The 12,474-nt window shown below is 46.7% G+C and overlaps 1 protein-coding gene across 1 annotated transcript in view; it reads right to left on the bottom strand.

The window, feature by feature from the left end:
* uba52 (ubiquitin A-52 residue ribosomal protein fusion product 1) overlaps positions 1-8,648 on the bottom strand; it is a 37,255-nt gene extending 28,607 nt beyond the window's left edge. Inside the window, exon 1 of the mRNA XM_078198497.1 lies at positions 8,584-8,648. The gene's annotated coding sequence lies outside the window, so the exon portion shown is untranslated. The remainder of the gene's footprint in view (positions 1-8,583) is intronic.
* Positions 8,649-12,474: the final 3,826 nt, after the last annotated feature.

The raw sequence follows: 12,474 nt of genomic DNA, 5'->3' as shown, positions 1-12,474 counted from the left end.
GTGCAGTCGATGTAGTTTATATGGATTTCAGCCAAGTCTTTGACAAGGTCTCACATGGGAGACTTGTAAAGAAGGTAAATTCACATGGGATACAGGGTAATCTGATAAAGTGGATTCAAAATTGGCTCAGTTGTAGGAGACAGAGGGTGATGACAGAGGCTGCTTTAGTGACTGGAAGCCAGTGTCCAGTGGTGTACCACAGGGATCTGTGTTGGGGCCCCTTTTGTTCATCATTTATATAAATGAAATTGATGACTATGTGGAGGGTAGGATTAGTAAATTTGCGGATGACACAAAGATTGGCCGGGTGGGTAAGAGTGAGATTAAGGGCCTGATTTTACTATCAAGTTACACCTGTTTTCAAGTGTGAAAACTTAGTAAAGTCGGGCGTGAGGTGAGTAGCGCGATCTGCGCCCGCCTCCACGCCAGTTCCCCCTCTACCAAGGCCCGAAAATGGTGGCGATCGGCTGCAACGGCCATTTAAATGCATTTGCATGCATTTAAATTGACTTAATGGGCTTCACGCTCAACCTTACCGGCACTTCCCCCTTTTACCACCGCGTTTGCCCATCCAGAACCAGCGCGAAACAGACATGCTCCACAAAAATCCGATTTGGACACTCCAGTTAGTGAGGAGGTAAGTGCCAAGCGTCCGATGGCTCTCTGCTTGAGATCGGTGGGGGGGTCCACTGCCACTCTGCCTGAGATCGATGGGGTGGAAGGAGGAGCAGGGGCCCACTGAGGAGGTGGGGGGATAAGGAGGTCGGTAATGTTGTGAGGGTGGGGCAATGTCTGTGGGGGCCAGAGGGAAGCATTATCCGGCCCGGGAGGGATGTGGCAGGGGAGCCGCATTCTATCATTTATTTTCTGCACATGCGCAGTTGGAGGCGCCAATCGGAGCCGCAGGATTTCGGGCGGGTTAAGCTCCGCCCACAGGCTTGTGCAGCACGATTTAGAATCGCTGCTATTTTTGCAGGCAGGGTGTGTATTGGGCACCTGAGAACGGGTCTAAAAGTCCAATCTGAAACACTTCCAGTTTCAAGTCTGCCCAGCACTTAAAATCAAAATGGTAAAATAGGGCCCTCAGTGTTTCGAGCTAAAGGAAGATCGAGACGGAATGGTCAAATGGGCAGATAAGTGGCAGATGGAATTTAACCCTGAAAAGTGTGAGGTGATACACTTTGGAAGGAGTAATTTGACAAGTAAATATTCAATGAATGGTAGGACACTAGGAAGTTTAGAACAAGTCATCATTACGAGGGAGGAAGTGTTACATGAATTAAAAAGCATTAAGGTAGACAAATCCCCAGGGCCAGATGGCATCTATCCCAGATTACTGAGGGAGACAAGAGATGAAATTGCTGGGCCTCGAACAGAAATCTTTGTTTCCTCGTTGGCCACTGGTGAGGTCCCAGAGGATTGGAGGATAGCCAATGTTGTCCCGTTATTTAAGAAGGGTAGCAAGGATAACCCGGGTAATTATAGGCCGGTGAGCTTGATGTCAGTGACACTGAAGTTGTTGGAGAAGATTTTTAGGAATAGGATCTATACACATTTGGAAAATGGTCTTGTTAGCGACAGACAGCATGGTTTTGTATGAGGGAGGTCATGTCTCACTAATTTAATTGAGTTTTTTGAGGAGGTGACAAAAATGATTGACAAGGGAAGGGCTGTGGATGTTGTCTACATGGACGTAGTAAAGCATTTGACAAGGTCTCCCATGGCAGGCTGGTGCAAAAGATTAAATCTCAGGATCAGGGGTGAACTAGCTAGATGGATTCAGAACTGGCTTGGCCATAGAAGACAGAGGGTACCGGTGTAAGGGTGTTTTTCTGAATGGAGGTCTGTAACTAGTGGTGTTCCACAGGGCTCTGTACTGGGGCCTCTGCTGTTTGTGATATATATAAATGACTTGGAAGAAAATGTAGCTGGTCTGATTAGCAGGTTGCAGATGATACTAAGATTGCTGGAGTTGTGGATAGTGGTGAAGATTGTCAGAGAGTGCAGCAGGATAGAGATAGGCTGGAAAATTGGACGGAGAAATGGCAGATGGAATTTAAATTGGACAAATGCGAGGTGATGCATTTTGATAGATCCAATTCAGGTGGGAGCTATAAAATAAATGGCAGAACCATCAGGAGCATCGACACACAGAGAGATCTGGGAGTGCGGGTCCACAGATCCTTAAAAGTGGCAGCACAGGTGGAAAAGGTGGTGAAGAAAGCATGTGGCACGCTTTCCTTCATCGGCCGGGGCATCGAGTATAAAAGTTGGCAAATTATGTTACAGTTGTACAAGACGTTGGCTAGGCCACATTTGGAATACTGCGTCCAATTCTGGTCACCACACTACCAGAAGGACGTGGAGGCTTTGGAGAGAGTGCAGAAAAGGTTTACCAGGATGTTTACCAGGAGGGTATTTGCCATGGGGAGAGATTGAATAAACTGGGATTGTTCTCCCTGGAAAGACGGAGGCTGAGGGGCGACCTGATAGAAGTTTATAAAATTATGAGGGGTGTGGGTAGGGTGAACAGTTGGAAGCTTTTTCCCAGGGCAGAAATGACAATTACAAGGGGGCACAAGTTCAAGATAAGGGGGGAAAGGTTCAGTGGAGATGTGAGGGGGAAGTTTTTTACACAGAGGGTGGTGGGGGCCTGGAATGCACTGCCACTGGTTGAGGCAGATACGTTAGCCACATTTAAGACTTATCTTGATAGGCATATGAACAAACGGGGAATAGAGGGATATAAGCGATTGGTTTAGATAGGTAAACGTGATCAGCGCAGGCTTGGAGGGCCGAAGGGCCTGTTCCTGTGCTTTACTGTTCTTTGTTCTTTGTTCTTGAAGTTCTGTGGGACAAAGGAACCTTGGCGTGTTTGTCCACAGATCTCTGAAGGTGGAAGAGCATGTTAGTCGGGTGGTGAAAAAGGGACGCTTGCCTTTATCAATCGAGGCATAGATTACAAAAGCAGGGAAGTCATGTTGGAGTTGTATAGGACTTTGCTAAGGTCACAGCTGGAGCACTGTGTGCAGTTCCGGTCGCCACATTATAGGAAGGATGTGATTGCACTGGAGGGGGTGCAGAGGAGATTCACCAGGATGCTGCCTGGGATGGAACATTTCAGTTATGAAGAGAGCTTGGATAGGCTTGGGTTATTTTCGATGTAGCAGAGAAGGCTGAGGGGCGACCAGATCGAGGTGTTCAAGATTATGAGAGACATGGACAGGGTGGATAGGGAGCAGCTGTTCGCCTTAGTTGGAGGGTCAGTCACGAGGGGACATAGGTTCAAGGTGAGGGACAGGAGGTTTAGGGGGGATGCGAGGAAAAACCATTTTCCCCAGAGGGTGGTGACGGTCTGGAATGCGCTGCCTGGGAGGGTGGTGGAGGCGGGTTGCCTCACATCCTTTAAAAAGTATTCGATAAGTATGTATGGCCGGGATGTTTAATGTTTTTGCACAAACTTAGATAAACATGAAGTGCAGACATGGACCTCAGATATACTGTTGGTTGTGCTCTGCACACCCAGTTTGTGCCAAGTCTGAACCAATGCCAATCCACCAACTGACAAAGGAGCAATGAGGTGGATGCGACAGCTGTGAGAGGAAGAGGAGTGTCCATTTTCTGGCAATGAATCGGGGTTTTTTAGCTGTGGGTGTGTTTTGTTGGGTTTAGAAGGTTTTCACTCAGTTGGTCTGGTTGCCAGAGTAACTGGGAACAGATATTATGTTTATTCATTGCCACACCCAGTGAGAGACTGAGCAAGAACAGAGTGTAAAGCATGAAGTCACAATTCTCAGAAATCTCACTGCTCAAAGCTGATGTCAGAAAGGTTTTTGAAAGTCCACAATTTCTGCTGTTGTTTTTTTTTAAAAATTGTTGATTTAACTTTCTGTTGAAACCCCTTTTCCTGTTGCAATTTGTGCTTCAATCTCTGCATGTTCCTGAAACTTGGAACAAGGAACAGACAAGCTTCACTTCTGGAATTTCTGACTCATTCACTTTGTTCAGAATGTTCCATTTTCCTGTCCGGGGAGGACGAGCGAATTTTCAGCAGCTCAAAGTATTTTCCAAAAATGCCAACACGGACCTGAACTCCCAACTCTATTCTTTCACTGGATAAAAGCAAATTACAGCGGATGCTGGAATCTGAAACCAAAAGAGAAAATGCTGGAAAATCTCAGCAGGTCTGGCAGCATCTGTAAGGAGAGGAAAGAGCGGACGTTTCGAGTCCAGACGACCCTTTGTCGAAGCTAAAAGGCAGAGAAAGTGGGAGATATTTATACTGCAGGGGGAGGGAATGAAAGATGAGTCATAGCCACAGAAACCAGGGGAAAGGCTGCTAATGGCAACCCATAGAGAGAATAAAGGGTGTGAATGGCCAAATGGCAGACAGGCTAAAATGAAGATGTTTGGGGGGAGGGGGAGGGAATGGATGGGACAGAGATAAAATTTAGAAAAGGAGAAGCAAAGGGGGGACAAGGTAAGGAAAGGGGGGTAAAGTTTGGGGAAAGAGTTGGGGGGGGGGGAAGAAAAATGAAGAAAGACAATAAAGAAATAAAAGGTAGAGAACAGAAAAAAATTAAATAAAATAGAGTGAAAACAAAGGGGTCGTGGTGGGGTCGAGCGAATCATCTGAAGTTGTTGAATTCGATGTTGAGACCGGAAGGCTGTAAAGTGTCCAGCTGGAAGATGAGATGCTGTTCCTCCAGTTTGCGTTGAGCTTCACTGGAACATTGCAGCAGGCCAAGGACAGACATGTGGCCATGGGAGCAGGGTCGTGTGTTAAAATGGCAGCAACCGGAAGGTCAGGGTCCTGATTGCGCACAGACCGAAGGTGCTCAGCAAAGCGATCACCCAGTCTACGCTTGGTCTCTCCGATAAGAGTATAAAAGTTGGGGTCTGATGTTGCAGTTGTATAGAACGTTGGTTCGGCCGCATTTGGAATACTGCGCCCAGTTCTGGTCGCCACACTACCAGAAGGACGTGGAGGCTTTAGAGAGAGTACAGAGGAGGTTTACCAGGATGTTGCCTGGTATGGAAGGGCTTAGTTATGAGGAGAGATTGGGTAAACTGGGGTTGTTCTCACTGGAAAGATGGAGGATGAGGGGTGACCTAATAGAGGTGTATAAAATTATGAAAGGCATAGATAGGGTGAACGGTGGGAAGCTTTTTCCCAGATCGGTGGTGACGTTCACGAGGGGTCATAGGTTCAAGGTGAGGGGGGGGGAGGTTTAACACGGATGTCAGAAGGACGTATTTTACACAGAGGGTGGTGGGGACCTGGAATGCGCTGCCAGGCAAGGTGGTGGAGGCGGACACACTGGGAACGTTTAAGACTTATCTAGATAGCCACATGAACGGAGTGGGAATGGAGGGATACAAAAGAATGGTCTAGTTTGGACCAGGGAGCGGCGCGGGCTTGGAGGGCCGAAGGGCCTGTTCCTGTGCTGTATTGTTCTTTGTTTTTTGTTCTTTGATATAGAGGAGACCACATTTGGAGCAGCGAATGCAATAGACCAAATTGAAAGGTGCAAGTGAAACTTCAGATGATTCGCTCAACCCCACCACAACCCCTTTGTTTTCATTCTATTTTATTTAATTCTTTCCTGTTCTCTACCTTTTATTTCTTTATTGTCTTTCTTCATTTTTCTTCCCCCCCCCCGACTCTTTCCCCAAACTTTACCCCCCTTTCCTTACCTTTCCCCCCCTTTGCTTCTCCTTTTCTAAATTTTACCTGTCACATCCACCCCCCCACCCTCCCCCAACCTCTCTGCTGTTTGGCCATTCACACCCTTTATTCTCTCTATGGGCTGCCATAGGGAGATTTTTCTCAGTACTCAGCAAAAATATATTCCAGTGAAAAAGAAGGAACGTAAGAAAAGGGATAACCAGCCATGGATAACTAAGGAGATAAAGGAGAGTATCAAATTAAAAACCAATGCATACAGAGTGGCCAAAATTAGTGGGGAACTAGAAGATTGGGAAGGCTTTAAAAAACAACAAAGAACTACTAAGAAAGAATAAAGAAAGGAAAGATAGATTATGAAAGTAAACGAGCACAAAATATAAAAACTGATAGTAAAAGTTTTTACAAATGTATAAAACGGAAAAGAGTGGCTAAAGTAAATGTTGGTCCCTTAGAAGATGAGAAGGGGGATTTAATAATAGGAAACGAGGAAATGGCCGAGGCCTTAAACAAGTTTTTTGTGTCGGTCTTCACAGTGGAGGACACAAATAGCTTACAGAAAATTGATGGTCATGGGACTGTAGGGGGTGAGGACATTAAAACGATCACTATTACTAAAGAGGTAGTGCTTGGTAGACTAATGGGACTAAAGGTAGACAAATCCCCGAACCCGGATGGAATGCATCCCAGGGTACTAAAAGAAACTGCAGAAGAAATAGCAGATGCATTCGTTGTAATTTATCAAAATTCGCTGGACTCTGGGGAGGTGCCAGCTGATTGGAAAACAGCTAATGTAACGCCACTGTTTAAAAAAGGAGGTAGACAAAAGGTAGGTAACTACAGGCCGGTTAGCTTAACATCCGTAGTTGGGAAAATGCTGGAATCTATCATTAAGGAAGAAATAGCAGGACACCTGGAAAAGAATGGTTCAATCAAGCAGACGCAGCATGGATTCATGAAGGGAAAGTCATGTTTGACTAATTTACTGGAATGTTTTGAGGATATAACGAGTGCGATTGACAGAGGGGAACCGGTGGATGTGGTGTATTTAGATTTGCAGAAGGCATTCGATAAGGTGCCTCACAAAAGGTTGCTGCATAAGATAAAGGTACACGGAGTTGGGGGTAAAGTGTTTGCGTGGATTGAGGATTGGCTATCTGACAGGAAGCAGAGAGTCGGAATAAATGGGTGCTTTTCCGGTTGGCAATCAGTGACTAGTGGCGTGCCGCAGGGATCGGTGCTGGGGCCTCAACTATTTACCATATACATAGACGATCTGGAGGAGGGGACCGAGTGTAGGGTAACAAGGTTTGTGGATGATACAAAGATGAGTGGGAAAACAAATTGCGTGGAGGACACAGAGAGTCTGCAGAGAGATTTGGATAGGCTAAGTGAGTGGGCAAGGATCTGGCAGATAGAGTATAACGTTGGTAAGTGAGAGGTTATCCACTTTGGAAGGAATAATAGTAAAATGGACTATTATTTAAACGGTGAAAAATTACAACATGCTACTGTGCAGAGGGACCTGGGGGTCCTTGTGCATGAATCACAAAAACTCAGTTTGCAGGTGCAGTAGGTGATCAAGAAGGCAAATGGAATGTTGGCCTTTATCGCGAGAGGGATGGAGTATAAAAGCAGGGAGGTCTTGCTGCAACTGTACAGGGTACTGGTGAGGCTGCACCTAGAGTACTGTGTACAATTTTGGTCCCCTTATTTAAGAAAGGATATATTAGCTTTGGAGGGGGTACAGAGAAGGTTCACCAGGTTGATTCCAGAGATGAGGGGGTTAGCTTATGAGGAGAGATTGAGTAGATTGGGCCTGTACTCATTGGAGTTTAGAAGGTTGAGGGGAGATCTTATAGAGACATATAAGATAATGAAGGGGCTAGACAGGGTAGAAGCAGCGAGGTTATTTCCACTTACAGTGGAAACAAGAACTAGGGGGCATAGCCTCAAAATACGGGGGAGTCAATTTAGAACAGTGTTGAGGAGGAACTTCTTCGCCCAGAGGATAGTGAATCTTTGGAATTCTCTGCCCAATGAAGCAGTAGAGGCTACCTCGTTAAATGTGTTTAAGTCACAGATAGATAGATTTTTAACCATTAAGGGAATTAAGGGTTATGGGGAGTGGGCAGGTAAGTGGAACTGAACCCACTATCAGATCAGCCATGATCTTATTGAATGGCGGAGCAGGCTTGAGGGGCCAGGTGGCCGACTCCTGCTCCTATTTCTTGTGCTCTTATGTTCCTATTAGCAGTCTTTCCCCTGGTTTTTGTGGCTATGACTCATCTTCCATTCCCTCCCCCTGCAGTATAAATATCTTCCACTTTCTAGGCCTTTTAGCTTTGACAAAGAGTCATCTAGACTCGAAACGTCAGCTCTTTTCTCTCCTTACAGATGCTGCCAGACCTGCTGAGATTTTCCAGCATTTTCTCTTTTGGTTTCTGTTCTTTCACCGCTCGGAGCTGAGCTCAAATCCTGCCCTTCCCAAAGGCTGGTGTTAGTATCAAACGGTTTAATTCCTTCAGGCAAAGCACTGGTCAAACCAGCCGTGCCTGCAGATCTCAGAACATCCTGTTCAACATTCCATGTGATTCTGTGACTGACCAACAGGAGCTACCTGACTGTGCGAGGATTACACCAGCAACCAATTTAAGATTATCAGTCGGGTTTGCAGTGTGGTCACAGTCAGACACATTTGCAGACAGAAAGAACAAGTACACATTCCACCTTTGTCAACCAAACAGAATAAGTAGCAGCGCGCTCTGATTCACCCCCTAGGATGATGCCTTAACCAATCAGAGTCAACCTGCCCCGTTTAAATTGAAACGTTTGTCAGTTAACTGTAAATTCTCAGTTAACTGGTGCATGTACCATGGCGACACCTGTACACTTACCAATCACACAGCAATGGCTTTCCAGACAGTTTAAATTGTTGTTCTGTTTATCCTTGCCGATTGCACTGGAAACTACATGATAAAAAGTAAAAAAATGAAAAGGAAGATAGCAAACTGGGGTGGAACTGAGACAAGTATACACCAGACAGTGTAGAGGGAGCTTTACTCTGTATCTAACCCCGTGCTGTACCTGTCCTGGGAGTGTTTGATGGGGACAGTGTAGAGGGAGCTTTACTCTGTATCTAACCCCGTGCTGTACCTGTCCTGGGAGTGTTTGATGGGGACAGTGTAGAGGGAGCTTTACTCTGTATCTAACCCCGTGCTGTACCTGTCCTGGGAGTGTTTGATGGGGGACAGTGTAGAGGGAGCTTTACTCTGTATCTAACCCCGTGCTGTACCTGTCCTGGGAGTGTTTGATGGGCATGATGTGGAGATGCCGGCGTTGGACTGGGTTAAACACAGTAAGAAGTTTAACAACACCAGGTTAAAGTCCAACAGGTTTATTTGGTAGCAAAAGCCACACAAGCTTTCGGAGCCTTAAGCTCCTTCTTCAGGTGAGTGGGAATTCTGTTCACAAACAGGGCATATAAAGACACAAACTCAATTCACAGAATAATGGTTGGAATGCGAATACTTACAACTAATCAAGTCTTAAAGGTACAAACAATGTGAATGGAGAGAGCATCAAGACATGCTAAAGAGGTGTGTATTGTCTCCAGACAGGACAGCCAGTGAAATTCTGCAAGTCCAGGCAAGGTATGGGGATTACAGATAGTGTGACATCCACATCTGTGAGGGGTGTGTCGAGCTGCGGTTCCTGAGGGGCCGTGTTAAGGAGCTGAAACTGCAGCTCGAGGATCTTAGGTTGTTAAGGGAGAATGAGGAGGTGATAGACAAGAGCTATCATCAGGTGGTCACACCAGGACCACGGGTGGAGGCCAAGTGGGTGACGGCCAGGAAGGGTAAAGCTCGGATGATTGAGAGCACCCCGGTGGATGTGCCCCTACACAACAAGTACTCCTGCCTGAGTACTGCTGGGGGGGACAGCCCGCCTGGGGGAAGCAGCAGTGGCCGTGTCTCCGGAGTGAAGTCCGGCCCTGTAGCTTGTGGGGCTGAATGGCCTGTTTTGTGCTGTAGTTTTCTATGTTTCTATGAACCCAACATCCCGGTTGAGGCCGTCCTCGTGTGTGCGGAGCCTGGCTATCAGTCTCTGCTCAGCGACTCTGCGCCGTCGTGTGTCGCGAAGGCCGCCTTGGAGAACGCTTACCCAAATATCAGAGGCCGAATGCCCGTGACCGCTGAAGTGCTCCCCAACAGGAAGAGAACAGTCTTGCCTGGTGATTGTGTTCATTCAAACGTTGTCACAGTGTCTGCATGGTTTCCCCAATGTACCATGCCTCGGGACATCCTTTCCTGCAGCGTATCAGGTAGACAACGTTGGCCGAGTTGCAAGAGTATGTACCGTGTACCTGGTTGGATGGTGTTCTCACGTGAGATGATGGCATCTGTGTCGATGATCTGGCACGTCTTGCAGAGGTTGCTGTGGCAGGGTTGTGTGGTGTCGTGGTCACTGTTCTCCTGAAGGCTGGGTAGTTTGCTGCGGACAATGGTCTGTTTGAGGTTGTGCGGTTGTTTGAAGGCAAGAAGTGGGGGTGTGGGGATGGCCTTGGTGAGATGTTCGTCTTCATCAATGACATGTTGAAGGCTCCGGAGGAGATGCCGTAGCTTCTCCGCTCTGGGGAAGTACTGGACGACGAAGGGTACTCTGTCCACCATGTCCCGTGTTTGTCTTCTGAGGAGGTCGGTGCGGTTTTTCGCTGTGGCGTGTTGGAACTGTTGATCAATGAGTCTAGCGCCATATCCTGTTCTTATGAGGGCATCTTTCAGCGTCTGGAGGTGTCTGTTGCGATCCTCCTCATCTGAGCAGATCCTGTGTATACGGAGGGCTTGTCCGTAGGGGATGGCTTCTTTAACGTGTTTAGGGTGGAAGCTGGAGAAGTGGAGCATTGTGAGGTTATCTGTGGGCTTGCGGTACAGTGAGGTGCTGAGGTGACCGTCCTTGATGGAGATGCGTGTGTCCAAGAATGCAACCGATTCCGGAGAGTAGTCCATGGTGAGTCTGATGGTCGGATGGAACTTGTTGATGTCATCATATAGTTGTTTCAGTGACCTAATACGCTGCAGGAAAGGATGTCCCAAGGCATGGTAAATTGGGGAAACTATGCAGGCACTGCGACAACGGATGAATGAACACCGTTCGACAATCACCAGGCAAGAGTATTCTCTTCCTGTTGGGGAACACTTCATCAGTCACAGGCATTCGGCCTCTGATATTCGGGTAAGCGTTCTCCAATGCGGCCTTCACGACACACGACAGCGCAGAGTCGCTGAGTAGAGACTGATAGCCAGGTTCCGCACACACGAGGACGGCCTCAACCGGGATATTGGCTTCATGTCACACTATCTGTAATCCCCACACCTTGCCTGGACTTGCAGAATCTCACTGGCTGTCCTGTCTGGAGACAATACACATCTCTTTAACCTGTCTTAATGCTCTCTCCACTCACATTGTTTGTACCTTTAAGACTTGATTAGCTGTAAATATTCGCATTCCAACCATTCTTCTGTAAATTCAGTTTGTGTCTTTAAATGCCCTGTATGTGAAGAGAATTCCCACTCACCTGAAGAAGGAGCTTAAGGCTCCGAAAGCTTGTGGTTTTTGCTACCAAATAAACCTGTTGGACTTTAACCTGATGTTGTTAAACTTCTTACTGTGTTTGATGGGGACAGTGTAGAGGGAGCTTACTCTGTATCTAACCCCGTGCTGTACCTGCCCTGGAATTGTTTGATGGGGACAGTGTAGTGGGAGCTTTACTCTGTATCTAACCCCGTGCTGTACCTATCCTGGGAGTGTTTGATGGGGATCGTGTAGAGGGAGCTTTACTCTGTATCTAGCTCCGTGCTGTACCTGTCCTGGGAGTGTTTGATGGGGACAGTGTAGAGGGAGCTTTACTCTGTATCTAGCTCCGTGCTGTACCTGTCCTGGGAGTGTTTGATGGGAGACAGTGTAGAAGGAGCTTTACTCTGTATCTAACACCATGCTGTACCTGTCCTGGGAGTGTTTGGTGGGGACAGTGTCGGGGGAGCTTTACTCTGTATCTAACACCGTGATATATACTGAGTCTGTCGTTCACCATATTGAAGGATCTATCTGTCAATTTCACTTTCAGCATCTTCCACTTTTGTCAATGCTGCAATGAAGCAGTTCTAACAGAATTGTAGCAAGTTTCTGATTGTTTGATTTGTTAGAATCTTCTGGCAGTCCGAGCAATAAATATGAGGCCATTAGCTGGGGTAAGTTGATTGGATTGTTATTGTCACATGTATTAACATACAGTGAAAAGTATTGTTTCTTGCGCGCTATACAGACAAAACATACCGTTCAGAGAGAAGGAAAGGAGAGAGTGCAGAATGTAGTGTTACAGTCATAGCTAGGGTGTAGAGAAAGATCAACTTAATACGAATTGAAGCATTGTCTGAGAGTTTAAAATACTTAGAATGAAGTTTTAGAAGCAACGAGAGTAAAAGATACAATAAGAAGCTTTGCTGGGCACAGCTTGTAAGAAGTCGCCTCGCTCCGGCCACCTTGGGAAAGCGTGAATTTCCATCCATAAATCTCTCAGTTTAAACATTTCTATTTGAATTGGTTTGATTTGTTGACTCTGGTGAATTCTGTCTGCTTCTGTTGATCCTTGCTAAGGAATTGTTCGAGAAGTTGCCTTTTGCCAGTTTTATTGTTCAAACTCTCCAAATTATTTCAGCCACGAGTCAGTGTTTGTGAGGATTGGGCTGTGAATAGCAGCCAGTATCTAGTCAGCACCCCCCTCCCTC

This window comes from Mustelus asterias, chromosome 26 (assembly GCF_964213995.1).
Source record: "Mustelus asterias chromosome 26, sMusAst1.hap1.1, whole genome shotgun sequence".
Lineage (NCBI taxonomy): Eukaryota > Metazoa > Chordata > Chondrichthyes > Carcharhiniformes > Triakidae > Mustelus > Mustelus asterias.
This window is presented reverse-complemented; position numbering and strand designations above follow the sequence as displayed.